The 18378-nt window shown below is 41.2% G+C and overlaps 1 protein-coding gene and 1 long non-coding RNA gene across 11 annotated transcripts in view; both read right to left on the bottom strand.

Annotated features, from left to right (window-relative positions):
* Positions 1-18378, bottom strand: part of anks1a (ankyrin repeat and sterile alpha motif domain containing 1A) — a 264470-nt gene that overhangs the window by 115881 nt on the left and 130211 nt on the right. The window lies entirely within an intron of this gene.
* On the bottom strand, positions 7483-18333 carry LOC116986756. Its single transcript, XR_004415566.1, has 3 exons — positions 18321-18333; positions 12535-12540; positions 7483-7756 (listed from the first exon to the last, which is right to left on the bottom strand). It is a non-coding gene; the product is annotated as an uncharacterized LOC116986756 (long non-coding RNA).

Here is an 18378-nt window from a genome sequence, read left to right as displayed (position 1 = left end):
GTTAACAACCGATACTTACATCTTAAGCAGTATGCAGGGATATACAATAGAGTTTATACACAAGTACAGCCCTCCAGTTCAACATATACCGAACCGAATGTCGTGCTTTCTGATAAAGAAAAATCAAAAGCGCAAGCTGAACTGGAGCGGCTTTACGTAAAAGGCGTAATTGAGAAAACTCAACACGAACCATTAGAATTCGTGTCCAATATATTTACCAAAAACAAAAAAGATGGTGGTTGTCGCATCATCATAGATCTGACAAAATTGAATACATTTGTACAATATATTCACTTCAAAATGGAAACCTTTGTTACTGCTAAACAATTAATTTGCAAAGGTTACTTCATGGCCAGCATCGATTTAAAAGATGCTTACCATTCAGTGCCTATACGAGGTGACCACAGATGTTACTTTAAATTCAACTGGATGGGACAACTCTGACAGTATAAAGCACTGCCAAATGGGTTATCATCAGCCCCCAGGCTGTTCACAAAAATTTTGAAACCAGCCCTAGCGTTTCTACGGAAACGTAAACACATGGTCATGGCATATTTAGATGACATACTCATTGTGGGCAAAACTTTGGAATTGGCCAAACAAACTGTAACAGCCACAAAACAGTTATTTGAAAAACTGGGATTTATTATCCATCCAGTTAAATCTAAACTAACGCCTTCCACTACTATGGACTATTTGGGGTTCACCATTGACTCAGTTCACATGTCGGTGACTCTGCCTAAGGGAAAGGCTAGAGATTTAATAGAGGCTTGCAATAACCTCATTGACATCAGCAAACCATCCATCAGATTGGTAGCAAAAGTAATTGGCAAAATGGTGGCTGCCTTTCCAGCCACACAATTTGGACCGCTACATTACCAAAACTTACAGAGAGCAAAAATACAAGCACTTAAAATTAATGCAGGTCACTTTGACAGACCTATGAAACTACCAATCAAAGCTAAAATGGAACTAAAATGATGGATAGATCTGGCTTTGTTCCAATCCAATCATTGTCAGTAACCCTTCCATGGTACTACAAACTGATGCCAGTGCACTTGGGTGGGGAGCCACCAATACCATCACCAGCTGTGGAGGTAGATGGACTGCTCAGGAGGCATCATTATTACTCACACTGGGCATAAACTACCTGGAAATGTTGGGTGCATTCCATGGCCTAAAGTCATATTGTACTGGGTCATATCACCAGCATGTTAGACTACAGATAGACAATACCACCGTGGTAGCATACATTAACCACATGGGTGGAAACAAATCGACATCATGTGACAATCTGGCTAATACAATTTGGCAATGGTGTATCCAGAGAGATATTTGGATATCAGCCACTTACCTTCCAGGAAGACTAAATTTAGTGGCAGACACCAGGTCACGCAAATTTAATGAAAACACCGAATGGATGTTGAATAAAAAAGTATTTGCTGATATTACAGCAAATTATGGAACACCAGATATCGATCTATTCGCATCCAGACTTAACCACCAGTTATCAAATTATGTTTCATGGGAACCAGACCCTGGGGCAGCGGCGACAGATGCATTTTCGCTGCATTGGGGGGAAATTGTTTATTTACGCATTCCCTCCTTTCTGCCTCATCAGTCGGGTATTAAGGAAAATACAACAAGACTCTGCGTCTGGTATTTTGGTAGTACTCAACCATGGTTCCCAGTGGTATTAAACATGGTATTAGAACCATGTATCACCATCCCACATAGACCAGATTTATTGCTACATCCCGTAACAAGGGATAGCCACCCATGCCATAAACATTTGAACTTATTAATTTGTAGAGTTTAAAAACACCTCTACTACAACTGGGACTGACGGACCGAGCAGTGAACATGATCTCGGCGGCCCAAAGACAGTCAACCAAAAAACAGTATCTGGTCTATATCAGGAAGTGGGAGATGCACTGCCATAAAAACAACATCATCTACAGAGACATGAACATCCCGTCTGTTCTGGAATATCTGGCAGGCCTCCACTATGATGAGGGGCTCAGTTACAGTGCCATCAACTGCGCCAGAAGTGCCCTATCGACTTACCTATGGCAGGGGACAGAGCGTTACTCTGTTGGGACTCACCCACTGGTAACAAAACTTATGAGGGGAATTTTTAATACTAATCCCCCAAGAACCAGGTACTCTCAAATATGTGATGTAAGTATTGTCCTGAAGATGCTCAGGAATTGGTCTCCAGCAACAGCTCTGCCCCTACACAGACTGACATTAAAAACAGTCATGCTAATGGCATTGGTCACGGCACAGAGGGTACAGTCACTGCATAAACTAAGACTGGACAACATGACTTCCTCAACAGAAAATATTACGTTTCATATCTATGAGTTAGTAAAGCAAAACAGACAGGGATCAGCAGGCCTCAATATACAATTTAGGTCATACCCAACAGATGACCGTCTCTGTATAGTAAGACATCTGTCGTTATACATGGAGACAACGAAAATCCTAAGAGGCAATGAGAAGGCACTTTTGGTCAGCCACAAGCAACCACACAAAAGAGTGACGGTCCAGACCATCTCAAGATGGCTGAAACAGGTGCTAACACAGGCTGGGGTGGATACTAATATTTTAAAATCTCATTCCACCAGGGCTGCAGCTACATCGGCAGCGATACAGTTGGATGTACCAATGGACCAAATCCTCAAGACAGCAGGATGGTCTGGGGGAAAAACATTCCAATTATTTTACAACAAACCAGTAATGAAACCTGGAACGTTTGCAGAAACAATTTTAAGTTCTGTAAATTAATTTAAACCCATAAAAAGGGGTTATAATTTTGTGTTAACAAATCTTATGATTTCAATGTCGAATTCATGTCCAAATTATGTTAACACAATTCCTCCTACAGTCATCAAGGCAGACGTGATGCATGGACTCGTTTCCACGGCATGAAATCAGAGAGCTTTAAAATCTTCACGTAGTCACTCACGTGACTCCGAAGTAAAATAGTAAGATTAAACGAGAACTTACCAGTTTGAAGTTTGATCTGTATTTTATGAGGAGTTACGATGAGGGATTACGTGCACTCCGCTCCCACCCATGATCATATACTTAACTGGTATCTCTTCTCTAATCTTACTATGTTTAGTCATTACAGTTATCTGTGATTTCACACCGCTGCTTTGAAGAATGACACGCATGCGTCCTGGCGGGCTTCTTCACGTAATCCCTCATCGTAACTCCTCATAAAATACAGGTCAAACTTCAAACTGGTAAGTTCTCGTTTAATCTTACTATTCTATGAGAGTGCAAGGTGACTTGGATGAGGTTCGGGGAGCGGGCAGATGCATGGCAGATGAAGTTTAATGCAGATAAATGTGAGGTTATCCACTTTGGTAGCAAAAACAGGAAGATTTACTATCTAAATGGCATCAAGTTGGGAAAAGGGGAAGCACAACGGGATCTGGGGGTCCTTGTACATCAGTCTATGAAAGTAAGCATGCAGGTACAGCAGGCAGTAAAGAAAGCGAATGGCATGTTGGCCTTTATAACAAGGGGAATCGAATATAGGAGCAAATAGGTCCTTCTGCAGTTGTACAGAGCCCTAGTGAGACCACACCTGGAGTATTGTGTACAGTTTTGGTCCCCTAATTTGAGGAAGGACATTCTTGCTATTGAGAGAGTTCAGCGTAGGTTTACAAGGTTAATTCCCGGGATGGCGGAACTGTCATATGCTGAGAGAATGGAGCAGCTGGGCTTGTACACTCTGGAGTTTAGAAGGACGAGAGGGTATCTTATTGAAAAATAAGATTTTTTAGGGTTTGGACACGCTAGAGGCAGGAAACATGTTCCCGATGTTGGGGGAGTCCAGAACCAGGGGCCTCAGTTTAAGAATAAGGAGTAAGCCATTTAGAACGCAGATGAGGAAACAGTTTTTCTCACAGAGAGTGGTGAGTCTGTGGAATTCTCTGCCTCAGAGGGCAGTGGAGGCAGGTTCTCTGGATACTTTCAAGAGAGAGCTAGATAGGGCACTTAAAAATAGCAGAGTCAGGGGTTGGGGATGATCAGCCATGATCACATTGAATGGCAGTGCTGGCTCGAAGGGCCGAATGGCCTACTCCTGCACCTATTGTCTATTGACACAAAGCTCAACGACTGAACACTTTAGAAGAGATATTGCTGAAGGGAGGGAATGGGTGGAGTGAGAAATGGGAAGGTGATTTGAGAAAAGTTTTGTAATAGGATCTCTTGGTATACATCCATTCAGAGATAATACCCTTCAAAAATTGACTCTCTCATCATTTTTCACTGTTTCCTGAAATTGCAATGAAATTTTACTCACATTTTTAAAGAAAAACACTCCAACTCTACCTACTGACCTTGTTGCGATACCCCTGAGTAACTCCTTTCTGGCACTTATTTTTCTCGGAAGAGCGACAATTGGTGTATTTAATGTATGAATTAACTCAGAAAGAATGACCGACAATAGGCATTCTTAAATATTGCTTATGAGACATGCTGAATCCTAAACCAAAATTCTCATTTGTCCCATGGATATATTTTCCTGTTAGTTATTAGTTAATCGTGTCTACGTTCCCTCCAGTTACTGGTTGAATTCAATTATGTATTTTCCTTCAATATTCTTGCATAATTTTACTTTTAAAAGATCTTAGCTGCATCAAGCTGCAGCTTTCTTTGCTGATCTATTGCAACATTTCATCTTCTCATGTTTCGAAATGCAGATACTGATTTTCACTTTGCTTAGCTAAAATTTCCCCCAATATGGATAAACCACTGATGGCAATTCTGAAGCAGCAGGCAAGGAATATTTTAATGTCCCTCCCACTTGCAGAGATAAAGCAACACTCAAATCTAAATCATAAAGTTCTAACAAGGAATTTTCCCCCCAAGCAACTGAAGATTAATTGTAGAAACAAAGAACTGCAGATGCTGGTCTATACCAAAGTGCTGTAGTTCCCCAGCAGGTTGAAAGCGGCACCTCTGGTGAAAAAGGATGGGCAGGTTTCAGGTAGCATCTCCAGAGAGAAAGGATGGGTGATGTTTCGGGTCAGGATCCTTCTTCAGACTGAAAGTATCGGGTGGGGTTAAGAGATGGAAGCATGAAAAGAACAGGACCAATTAGGGCCAGTCACAAATGACCTCAGGCAGGGCGGTGCCTGCTAGGCCCATAGTTGGCTAGGGAAGGTGAGCTCTCTCAAGTGGGAACCAGTAAAGAGAACTGTGGAACTGGTAAAATGACAAGAGTGGAGGAATGGGCAAGGGGTGGAGGAGGGGAAGGGGAGTGTATCTCCCTCCACCCTCATCCCCTTCCTCCACCCCAGTTGCCAACAGCTCTACAAACCCCACAACCCCCGACTTTCAGTCTGAATGGTACAAACGCTAAACGTCACCCATCCTTTTTCTCCAGAGATGCTGCCTGAAAACTGCTGAGTTACTCCAGAAATGTAGATTAATGATGTTGCAATGGAGCAGAGGTTATTCTAAGCTTCCAAAATACAATACAATACTAACTAATAAAAAAAGGCACTAAAATTTCAATAAAAGCAACTGAAAATAATGCAATTTAGATTTATTATCTTGTAAAACAAATGATAAAATATTGCATTAGGGATTCTAAGGTGGAATAAAATTGTGCAAAAATATAAACAGGGTCATAGAGCAGGGCAACAACATCTCAAGAGGTAACACATTTAAGTGATAAAAATCGGTCCCAACACCATTCCGGTCAAATAATTTTGATATCTTTGCTTCAATTAAATGCAAGCTTTATAATGAACAATAAAGTTTATATCATTACATCTTATTAAAATAGATAACCAATTGCAAACTGTATATGGACTCAGCACAGAGTATGTGGTCCCATGCCCACAAATTCTGCTGAAGCTTTCAGGTTCTGCACAAACATTGGATTTGTTTTGTTTATACCCTAACACTCAGCAATGTCAGATGTGCTCCATTAGGTCTTGCAATAAAGTTCCCCATGGGAATATGTGCTTGTAATATCCAAACAATAGAACTATATATTTTTTTTACATCAGCTGAAAACAATATCCTTGCAATCTGAACATTTGTATTGCAAGAAAACATCAGAAAACTTGTAAAGTATTGTCTAACTTTATTCTTCCAAACCCAGCTCCCCAAATGTGTAGCAGTGGTGTTGGGTGAAAATAGACCGAGGTGTTCTCAAAATTCACTGCACTTTGGGCACACTGTCAAAATACATATAATTTATGAACAGCTAAAATGTTTCTTCATGTGATATTTTGATGTTGATGATATGGTCTCCAGACATTCATCCTGAGGGCAAACATAGCTCAGTATTCTTTGATGTTCTCTGCAGCTGGCACTGAAAGACCTGGTTGATGTGGAGATATAAACAACTGATCCTCGTGCTTTGAGGATGAGCTACCTGAAATCATCTGATATGCTACAATCTTTTGGTCTCACAAAGACTACCCTGATAATCTTGTAATACTATTGTATACATTTTGGCAACCATTTTCATGAATGCAGCACAGTTTAAGACACCTTGCAGGAGTCTTATCAAATACAAAATGTGGCTTTATAACAGATGATGGAAATACTCTGTAATTCAGATTTTGCAGTTTCCTAATTGTTATTAAATACAGTGCCCTCCATTATGTTCGTGACAAAGACCCATCATTTATTTATTTGCATCTGTACTTCGCAATTTGAGATTTGTAATAAAAAGAACACATGCAGTTAATAAAGTGCATATTGTCAGATTTTATTAAAGGTTAATTTTATACATTTTGGTTTCACCATGTAGGAATTACAGCTGTGTTTATATATCGACCCCCCATTTCAGGGAACCATAATGTTTGGGACACATGGCTTCACAGGCGTTTGTAATCGCTCAGGTGTGTTTAATTGCCTCCTTAATGCGGGTATAAGAGAGCTCTCAGCATCTAGTCTTTCCTCCAGTCTTTCCATCACCTTTGGAAACTTTTATTGCTCTTTATCAACATGAGGACCAAAGTTGCGCCAATGAAAGTCAAATAAACTATTATGTGAGAAACAAGAATAAAACTGTTAGCGACATCAGCCAAACCTTAGGCTTACCAAAATCAATTGTTTGCAACATTATTAAGAAGAAAGAGAGCACTGGTGAGCTTACTAATCGCAAAGGGACTGGCAGGCCAAGGAAGACCTCCACAGCTGATGATAAGAATTCTCCCTATAATAAAGAAAAATTCCCAAACACCTGTCCGACAGATCAGAAACGCTCTTCAGGTGTGGATTTGTCAATTACCACTGTCCTCAGAAGACTTCAGGAACAGAAATACAGAGGCTACACTGCAAGATGCAAACCACTGGTTAGCCGCAAAAGTAGGATAGCCGGGTTACAGTTTGCGATGAAGTACTTAAAAGAGCAATCACAGTTCTGGAAAAAGGTCTTGTGGACAGATGAAACGAAGATTAACTTATATCAGAGTGATGGCAACAGCAAAGTATGGTCTGGGCATGTATGGCTGCTGAAGATACTGGCTCACTTATCTTCATTGATGATACAACTGCTGATGGTAGTAGCATAATGAATTCTGAAGTGGACAGACTCATCCTATCTGCTCAAGTTCAAACACATGCCTCAAACCTCATTGGCCGGCGGTTCATTCTACAGCAAGACAATGATCCCAAACATGCTGCTAAAACAACAAAGGAGGTTTTCAAAGCTAAAAAAATATCAATTCTTGAGTGTCCAAGTCAGTCACCCGATCTGAACCCAATTGAGCTTGACTTTTATATGCTGAAGAGAAAACTGAAGGGGACTAGCCCCCAAAACAAGGATAAGCTAAGGATGGCTGCAATACAGGCCTGGCAGAGCATCACCAGAGAAGACACCCAGCAACTGGTGATGTCCATGAATCACAGACTTCAAGCAGTCATTACATGCAAAGGATGTGCAACAAAATACTAAAACATGACTACTTTCATTGATATGACATTGCTGCATCCAAAACATTACGGTGCCCTGAAATGGGGGGGGGGCTATGTATAAACGCTGCTGTATTTTCTACATGGTGAAACCAAAATGTTTAAAAATGGCCTTAATTAAAATCTGACAAGGTGCATTTTAACCACATGTGATTTTTTTCTATTACAAATCTCAGAATGTGGAGTACAGAGGCAAATAAATAAATGATGGGTCTTTGTCCCAAACATTATTGAAGGCACTGTATGACCTCCAGCCATACAAGAAGACAGCTAGACACGTGAAAATCTTGAATCTTCATCACTGAGCTACATTCCACTCTAAGATCAGAAGTGGGGATAGACAATACACTTCTGATTACTTTATGTTCAATTCTGTGTGCAAGTCCTCAGCAAATGAACCAGCCCTTACTTGCAGACAGACCAAGGCAGCATTCGGACATGTTCTGAAAATTGGGAAATAACATTTATGCCATCCAAGTGCCAGACAATAACCATCTGAAACAAAAGTCTCACCAGCACCCTTGATGTTTAATGGTAATACCAATGCTGAGTCTCCAAGCATCAACACCTTTGGGCCCACCACTGACCAAAACATTAACCATAACGGTAGAACAAATATTGTGGCTGCAATAGCATGTCCCAGCTCTTGTATGAGAGTCAATTAATGCACACACCTGCTTCCAGTGACTCCTTTCCACCCCCACCCAACGCCAGCACCCCTAAAGCCTTAAGCAAGGAGTGTGAAGGATCGTCTCCACATGTTGGATGAATACAGTTCCACAATATTAAACACCATTCAGGAAATGGCAGTCTGACTGGCATGCCATCAATCCATTCTCTCCATTATGATGTCTATAGGGTCTATCATCTGCAAAATGCATTTAAGTTACTTGCACAGTCTACTCCTACAGTACCACGTAAATTATTGATCGTTCACCAATAAGGACAAGAGCTCCAAGTCTCACACCATCTAATTTGAAAATCCTTATCGCCCAGCAAGTCCTGGCATTACCCACCCAATAATATTACAAATGTACCTTCACCAAAAGCACTACAACGGCTCAAGGTGAAAGCTCACTAGCACGTTTCCAGGGAGAGTTCATAAACACTGGCCATGTCATCAATTCCTAGATCCTCAAAAATGAATGAATTAAAGCTATGTAGCAATAAATTATAGAGAGTGGTATATGCACATTAATAAGGTATATAAAAGGTTATAATTGATAAGCCATAGACAAAATGGCATTGATTTAAGGCCACAAAACATAAATTTAAGATATCCATCATGAATAAATCTTCATGCAGTAATAAATGAAACAAGATTCTTGGAAGAATAGGATACTTATTTCCTTTAAAAAACGAAAAGACAATAGCTTGGTACTTTGGAACGGTATAATAAATGGCTGAAACATCCAATTCATCCAACTTTCCCCAATCTACATTCAGAGTGCATGTTGTAGTGAAAGAAGAGCATATTACCACTAGCCAGGAGGAATGAAGAAAATAATTTGCTGTTGAACAGGGCCAGACTCTTCCAAACCTTTTTATCAGGTGGATTAATGGAAACATCATAACAATGAGGGTAGGCAAAAATGCTGGAGAAACTCATCGGGTGCGGCAGCAAAGGAAATGGGCAATGTTTCGGGCCGAAACCCTTCTTCAGACTGATGTAGGGTGGGTGGAGGAAGGAGGGGGGGGGGGGGGGGGGGGGGGGGGGGGGGGGAAGAAAGGAAGAGGAGGAGCCAGAGGGCTGAGGGAGAGCTGAGAAGGGGAGGAGACAGCAAGGGCAACCTGAAATTGGAGAAGTCAATGTTCATGCCGCTGGGGTACAAACTACCCAAGCGAAATATGAGGTGCTGCTCCACCAATTTCCGGTGGTCCTCACTCTGGCCATGGAGGAGGCCCAGGACAGAAATGTCGGATTCGGAATGGGAGGTGGAGTTGAAGTGCTGAACCACCGGGAGATCAGGTTGGTTATTGCGGACCGAGCGGAGGTGTTCGGCGAAGCGGTCGCCAAGCCTACGCTACAGGCAGCCTATTCAGATTAGATGTATGTGTTGTGAACAGCTGCAACATCTTGCTGTTCACAACACATACATCTAATCTGAATGTCTGGTAATGTGGCGTCTTGACACCTTTAAATATATTACCAAAAGAATATTTGCTGCATTTATGTCCTTTGGCCACCTCTTGTTAGTTAGTGTAATGTTTAACCTGTCAGATGGGTACAGTCAGTTTTAACAGCTATTATCATAAAATGCCTTTAGAAAATTCCTTGCAACCTGTATATTTTGTTGTGGATAAATTATGTGGGAAGCGAGTGTTTCTGTACCAATAGCAATAATGACGCATGCTATGGCCATGTCATGATAATTTTCGGTCATTCACAGAAAACATGCTTGCATCAATCTGTAGTGTGCATGGTTAAGCATATATGTTATCAAGGTCCAGGATTTATTGACACAGGTTGATCATACGCTGAATAATCCAACCACATTTTTGTTTGGAAGTGGAAAGAAATAATAGAAATTGCATTAATTGCAATGTGTAAAAAGAGTTGAGATACTGTATTATAATTTTGCTGCGACATTGTATATCATGTCTTGATTGGTGAATATGTTAGTTTGTGACTTTATTTGAAGCAGAAATAATATGTGAATGCTTTATTGAGCATAATTCCGACTGGTAAATACGCACTTCGTCCGAGCATGCGTCATGCAAGCCATCTTAAATGACCACCTAAACTGTCATTTGGCAACCTAAAGAGCTGCCAAGGTTGCCCGGCTGGCAACAGGGAAAAAAAGCTAAGCGAGAGCCCTGGAGAGGGTGTAGGAAGGAACTGTAGACGATGATTTATACCGAAGATAAACACAAAGTGTTGGAATAACTTTGTGGGTCAGGCAGCATCTCTGGAGTAAAAGGATGGGTGACATTTCAGGTTGGTACCCTTCTTCAGACTGAAAGTTGGGGGGAGAGGGGGAGCTGGATGTTGGAATAGGCCAGAACAAATCAGGGCTGACACAAATTACAGCAAGGTTGATTGTCAATATTAAAACTGAGATGGTTTTGCTCTACCAATGGCTGAGTATGGAGAAAAGACACAGGTGCAGAGTTAGCTCAGAGGTCAGTCATCATTTAATTAAATGGCCAAACAAGCCTGAGGGAATCGACAGCCTCTTCCTGTTTTCCATGTTTGTTGGTGAAGAAAAAGTATCCATTGTTCATTAATCATTAGAGTGGTGATGTTCGTTTATTAGCCTGTCTTACAAATTTTGAATGAGTTCCAGCCTCTGATCATAAACTAATTTTATAGCAGTGAAAGCATTAACAGAAGAGAAAATGACATGAGAACAACCATTCCAGCAGAAGATGGGCTGGATGCTTTTAGAACGAAAGACTTACTTTAAGTGAGACAACAATTGCTTTAAAATTCCGAAATAAGTGCAGGGTAGTTTGTAGAAAGTACTTAAATACTTGGTCCTTAAATGGCAACCATCAGCTTGAAAGTAATAAAACTCATATAAAACACTCAAATATCTTCATAAAAATACTTAAACCTACACTTGTTCACACCATTCACATCCTCATTTATAATATATACAGAAGCACAAATACAATCGCATGTTTCCACACAATTGAAAATAACGAAACAAAAAAATGCAGATGCTGGAATCTTGAGCAAAGATAAATTGCTGGGGGAGCTCAGTGTGTCAGGCAGCATCTGTGGAGGGATGCTGATGATATTTCAGCATGGGATCCTTCTTCATACTAACTGGAGGCGAAGGGGGGGAAGAGAAAATTGGAGGTGAGAGATGGGGTAGGGAAAAGCCTGGTAAGTGAAAGGTGGATACAGTTGCTGGGGTTGTTTGGCAGGTAAGGATTACGTGCCAAAATGCTAGAGATGAAAAGGAAACAAGAAAAATATCAGACAAGGAAAGAGGAAGAGTTAAATGTAGCCAGATGGAGAAATATGGATCGGAGGCGCCTGGGTGGATGGAAATGAGGGGAATAAAGGGGAAATATAGGACATATGGAGAAGATAAGGAACAGGAGATGAAAGTAGTGGGAGAAATGTGTGCACACCGAGTTGGGTGATGGGGGGGGGGGGGGGGGGGGGCGGGAAGAACAGCACTTCATATTCTGCTTGAGGAGCAGAACTTTGGTATTTTCAACTCTGGCCTTTATCACTTACTCCACCCATCTGCCTATCACCACCCCCTCCCCTGTATCCACCTACTTGTTAAGCTTTGCTCCTCTCTCCATCTCTTTGAGCTTTCACCCCCCCCCCCCCCCCCTACCCAACTCAGTCTGAAGTGTCCTGATCCGTCTGCCCATTGGAAACATTGCCCATAATTTAACTTAAACAAATCTTCTATGACATTAGTATCATTAAATTGGTGGATTCTCTTTGGCTCTCCAATATCTAACCAATGTTCCTAGCTATTCTCTGTTTGTTCCCCCCTCTTCTTGGCTACACCCAGTTTAAAATGTTCCTTTCATTCAACAATCCTTTTTCCCCTTTGCTTGTGGTTCATGTGCAGATTAACAATAAAGAATTTGCAGGCTACATTTGACTAGGTACTGCCAATGAAAATGCTATCCTCAGTGACTTGGTTCCAGAAGCATCAATACAACTGGATCAGCTACCTCCATCATTTCAGCACAAAATCATTATTTCACCTGCTCACCATGAACCGTTCTTGAGTCAAATAATGCCTTCACTATTGCACTATCTGGAAATGTGTTCAGATCCAAACCTGTCACTGCATAAAAATAACATTCTCATGTTAGTTTTGGTTTTGTTGTCAATCACTTTAGTTTCATGCCCTCCCATCCTTGATCCTTACACAATAGTGCAGTTTAACCGTGGAAACTCTTTGTAAAGCAAAACGAATACATTTTTGCTTTTGCTGCCCAATTACTGCCACAGTTCACATTCTTTAAATTATTTACGGAGTCACAAGTTGTAAAAGTTGCATTTTGCATTGTGGCAACCTTCCAATGGCCCATGCCACTAAGAGAATGGGCCTGTCCCACTTGGCGATTTTTTCCGCGACTGCGGAATATCATATCAGTGTTGCTGAACTGATTCTGAACATTTCAAAATCAAGCGGCGACAAAAAAAAGTTGCGACACTTGAAAAAACACCGCGCGTCATAGGTCATCGCGCCGCAAATTTTTCGGTGACTTGATACGTCACTTAATGATGCCGAAAAAATTGCTAAGTGGGACAGGCCCTTTAGGAAGTCATGATCTAAATATCAGAAGCAGCCATCAGAGATATTCAACCTTCACAAATGTCATGACAAGGGTCTTCACTCTCCAGGGTTATGCCAATTCAGTGATACAAGAATATAGGTTAAAATGCTGTGCATTCTCAACTCTGTATTAAATATGCCCAGCCATATGAACAGAAATTTGTTGTCAGAACATTTCAGAAAATACCTAAATTGAAAACAGGTTGGCATGAAAAGTAGGGACAAATAAACAGATCAATTTCCTGCAATGAATGAAAGGCATTTCCTGCCAAGTTATACAAGGAACATTTCTGAGTGCAGGACTGCCTTGATGCTGGTTTAAAAATGTGATGCCACATCAACAAAATACTAAATAACTGAAATGTTACATCTTTAGTTCCTAATTAAAACATAGTTTGTACATTACTGCAATATTTAAAACAAAAAAATGCTGGAGTAACTCAGCGGGTCAGGCAGCATCTCTGGTTATTCCAGGACTGTATGTTGTTTTTGTAAAACTAGCATCTGCAGTTCCTTGTTACCACATTTAAACACCCAACTTTGATTTCTTTAAAACTGTTCGCCAGTGTATCAGAAGCTCATCCAGAGCTAATGTCTTGGTCGAGTCAATCCCAATAAAATATCAATTAACATATTACATTTCTGCCTTTGTGATAAAATTCACATTGCTGATCTATGATCAGGGTCGGATTTAGATGAAGAGAGGCCCCTCCCAATCCCCCACCCCCACAACGAGAGAAAGATGGAAGAGCCCACCAGTGTGCAGCCGAGTGTGGCCAATGAGATAAGGGCTGGAAAGCTGCGATTTTTTATTTATTGCCAGTGTTAGTGTCGAGTTATTGGCTTAAAACACTATTATTCTGAAATGGACGGCAAGGAAAATTACTGAAGTGTTGTTTAGAGACTACAGTGCATTGAGACAGCATATGTAAGAAAGGCCTATGACAATGTCAAAAATATTATACATCAGGCCTGTATGAAGCTTTGCAAAAAGGGGGTGGCATGGCAGGATTACATACATTTTATGTGAAATAAGTGCACACAGCGCATATCACAAGCACGAAGCTCAAAGACCCTTGCGACCAGGGTCCAGGGCCCGCGTAAAGGCCCTGGAAGCTCTGGGGTTTTAGATGCTCTCTGGTGCATTTTGAGCCTTATTTTGGAGCATTTCTGCACCAATGTTATGACCAATATTTCAGAAATCATTTTCGTTGAGTCAAGAGTAATGAGTGGTTGGAATGAGATGATTGGGGTCATTGTTGTATACATTTTTTTAAATCAAGAATTGAAGCTGTCCTTGTTTTAATAATCAAGTTGTACTGTAAAATATTATGTAAAATGTTATAAAGGAGCATGCAAACACTGCAAATAAAATACTGTGTTTTTGCAGTAAATAAAACCTTTTTTGAGAAAATGTTTTGTGTGTTGATTTGATTGCCAGTTACCGTTCGACTGTGTTAGTGTGTGCACATTAAAAATATGATGCAAAATGAAAGTCGCTAACTATGGAATTCATATTTTTCAGTATTGTTATCAAGGAAAAGAAAGCAGTTCCAATTGTTTGATATTATTCATATGGAGGAGAAAATATAATTGCTCTAAAACCTACCTTAATTTTGCTATCTCAGTAAAGATCTCCCTTTCCCTCTCCCCCCTCCTCCTTCTCCCTCCCTCTCCCTCTCACGCAGCGATGCTCCGACTCCGCACCGCAGACACCCCTCCTCCCTCGGCCCGGAGAAATGAGCACTCCCGCAATGCAATATTCCACTACTTCCCTGGAGTAGACACCTAGGATCTTTGGTAGACACGAGGCATTGAGGTGATTGTGTGGAGTGCAAATTGAGATTTGAACCCGCCCGGGCCCACTGCGCACGCGCGGTGAGACTGCGTCATTTTGCGTCGCTGCTGCGTCACCTGTTTCTCCCAACTGCGCAGGCTTGGATGGTCGCAATTTTTCCCCCCAAAACTTCCAGCGGGCCAGAACCAGAATTTCGGGTAATTTCCGTCAAAGTGGAAACGCTGATAGTGCTCCAATTCCTTTTTTCTCAGGATTTTTTTTTACTCTGGGAAAAAAACACCTTGGCTGGAGGCCCCTGGATTATGAGGCCCCAGGCTTCAGCCTATGAAGCCTATACGTAAATCCGGCCTTGTCTTTGATGGGTTAACATTTAGCCCTCGTATATAGCAATTTAACAGGTCTCGATGGAGTGTGTTATCCAGAAACAAAATAATAAGTTGAAATTGTGTATAATGTGTATTTGTTTTTCTGGTACTATGGAATCCACAAACAGCTTGGATTTAATAGAAATCACACTGCTTATGCAACACTGCAGAGCCACGCCCTGATTATAAACATAAATGTCCTATCAGTATTCATATTTAAGGTACTTGCAATACTCTGCCATTTCAGCTGAGGCATTATTGACCATTTCGGGATACAAATCCAAAATCTTGCACCCAATAAATATTTGAATTTAATGTTTGGGGTTGCTGAATGATGGATGCAACTGTGGAAATCGAGTGTGTACAGTACAAATACCCTCAATTCTCACACAGATTATTTATTATCCAGAAACAGCACTGAAATGTTCATGCTACTATGAATGCAGACACGAACTGGTGAAGTAATGGCATTGCTTCTCAAACACTGGCTGCAATAGTTCTCGGGTCAGGACATGAAGTTCTATCTCTTACTGCTTGCTTGCTGTATACTATGATTTATTGCGTACCAAACCACCAACAGAATAAGCAAGCTGCAAGTGGAATGCAGATGTCTTTGCCAACAACTGCAATCCTGCAGAAAGCATTTAAGGTCTTAAACAGAGTTGAGCATCAGATCAGTACAATGGCCAACTGTAACACATTGCACAATGTTTCATTCATCAGTACAAAATTAATCTTTCGACCAACTATATTTACCCTCAAAATGTGCAGTACCACAGGCAATATTATAAATTATTGATTTTTTGCAGCTAAATTTAACGCAATTATGTCAATTTTTTTTAAACCTAAAAAGGAATAGTTTTTAAAATTTCCTTTAGCCTGTTTTTATTGGGTGAATGATGATCCTAATTTGCAGAGGAGAGTGCACAACCATTTTACAAGATGACATTATTTTAAATTTTATTATGCCCAGCAGGAAATGTTAGCCTCTATATCACCTTGCAGAGGAAACAAGTTGATTTGTAGCGTCTAAACACAAAAGCAATTGAAGTGGTGTCCTGTGTTTGGGGAAAGAAGGAAATTGAAATGACTTTATTATTCCTCAATATTCTCTGGATACAGTCCCTTCATACTTGAGTCAATGTTAACATTTTCAAGGTTTCAAGGTCAGTTTACTGTCACATGTACCAATTCAGGTACAATGAAATTTGAGTTACAATACCGCCATACTAAGTGAAAAGCAGCAAGACACACAACCACATAAAAGTTAACATAAACATCCATCACAGTGGATTCCACATTCCTCACTGTGATGGAAGGCAATAAAGTTCAATCTTCTTCGTCTTTGTTCTCCCGTGGTCGGGGCATTCAAACCAGTCTCAGTCAGGGCGATCAAAGCCCCTGCAGCCGATGATCGAAGCACCCGTTGGGGCGGTTGAAACTCTTTTGGTGGCATGGAGCTCCCAAGTCGGCCTTTTCTTACCAGAGACTGTGGGCTTCATGATGTTAAAGTCCACAGGCCCCACGGTTGGAGCTCCAATCCCCGGCAAAGGGATCGCAAGCTTCACAATGTTAAAGTCCAGCAGACTCCCGCGGCTTGGTTGTCGGGTCGGTCTCCAGGAAAGGCCGCCAACTCCACGATGTCAGGCCGCAGTGGGGACGGAGATACGATAGGAAGAAAAATCACATCTCCATCGAGGTAAGAGATTGAACAAAATTTAACTCCAACCCCCTCCCCCAGCCCCCACATAAAACAAACCAAGGAACACTAAAACAGACTTGTAACATATACTAAAAATAACAAAAAGAAAGGACAGACTGTTGGCGAGGCAGCACTGCAGGTGGCACCACCAGGTGTAGATTTTTCCTCTTAAGGAAAGGAAAATGTACAGAAGCATTTAGTACAAGAGTTGGGACGTTACAGCTGTACAAGATGTTGGTGAGACTGCATCTACAATATTGTGTACAGTTCTGGTTGCCACACTATATAAAGAATGAAAGTAAACCAGAGTGGGTGCAAAAAAGATTCACAAGGATGTTGGCAGCACATGGCAGCTTGAATTATAAAGAGAGACCATTGGTTAGCATTGTTTTCGCTGAAACAAAGGAGGCTGATGTGTGGCCTTATAGAAGACAATAAAATCGAAGATGGATTGTCATGGTCTTTTATCCCCAGGGTACGGGGAGATTAAAACTAGAGGACATATGTTTAAATTGAGAGGGACATGATTGGAAGAGTACCTGAAAATCAAGTTATTTTTACACAGAATGATGTGTATCTGGAATGAGCTGTCAGAGGAAGTGGTAGAGCTGGGTATAATTACAGCATTTAAGTCATTTGGACAGGCACATGGATAGGAAAGGTTTAGAGGGGTAGGGGCCAAATGCAGGCAAATGGGACTAGCTCAGGAAGACATCTTGGTCGACACAAAAAGCTGGAGTAACTCAGCGGGTCAGGCAGCATCACTGGAGAGAAGGAATGGGTGACGTTTCGGGTCGAGACCCTTCTTCAGACTGAAGGTTTAAATCTACCTTTGATTTAAACCAGCATCTGCAGTTCTTTCAAAGACATCTTGGTTTGTATGATGGACAAGTTGGGTAGAAGGGCATTTCTGTACTGTTTATCTTTGTGACACACAACCCACGAATGCAACTAAAGCAAGGATGTACAATGCCATTGAGTATTTTTAAGGTTAGAACCATGCTCAGGATCTACTGTGTACACGTGTGTAGCTTAGCAAGAACATTTCATGGAATATGAAGCTTTGGCGTCGGCATTGCAAATGTCGATGAAATTGCTCTGTTTCACGGAAGTGCAGTAAACTAGCAATTTGCATTCATCATGTTAGACAGCAGGGAAATACGCCATTCGGACCAACTCAAACTTCTTCCACACAGAGTGTGGAATGAGTTGTCAGAGGAAGCTATGGAGGCGGGCACTGTTACAACATTTGCAAAGACATTTGGAGAAGCACATGGATGGCTTTGAGGGATACGG

Source organism: Amblyraja radiata, chromosome 24 (genome assembly GCF_010909765.2).
Source record: "Amblyraja radiata isolate CabotCenter1 chromosome 24, sAmbRad1.1.pri, whole genome shotgun sequence".
NCBI lineage: Eukaryota > Metazoa > Chordata > Chondrichthyes > Rajiformes > Rajidae > Amblyraja > Amblyraja radiata.
The sequence above is the reverse complement of the archived record's forward strand: the minus strand, read 5'-3'. Positions and strand labels throughout refer to the sequence as shown.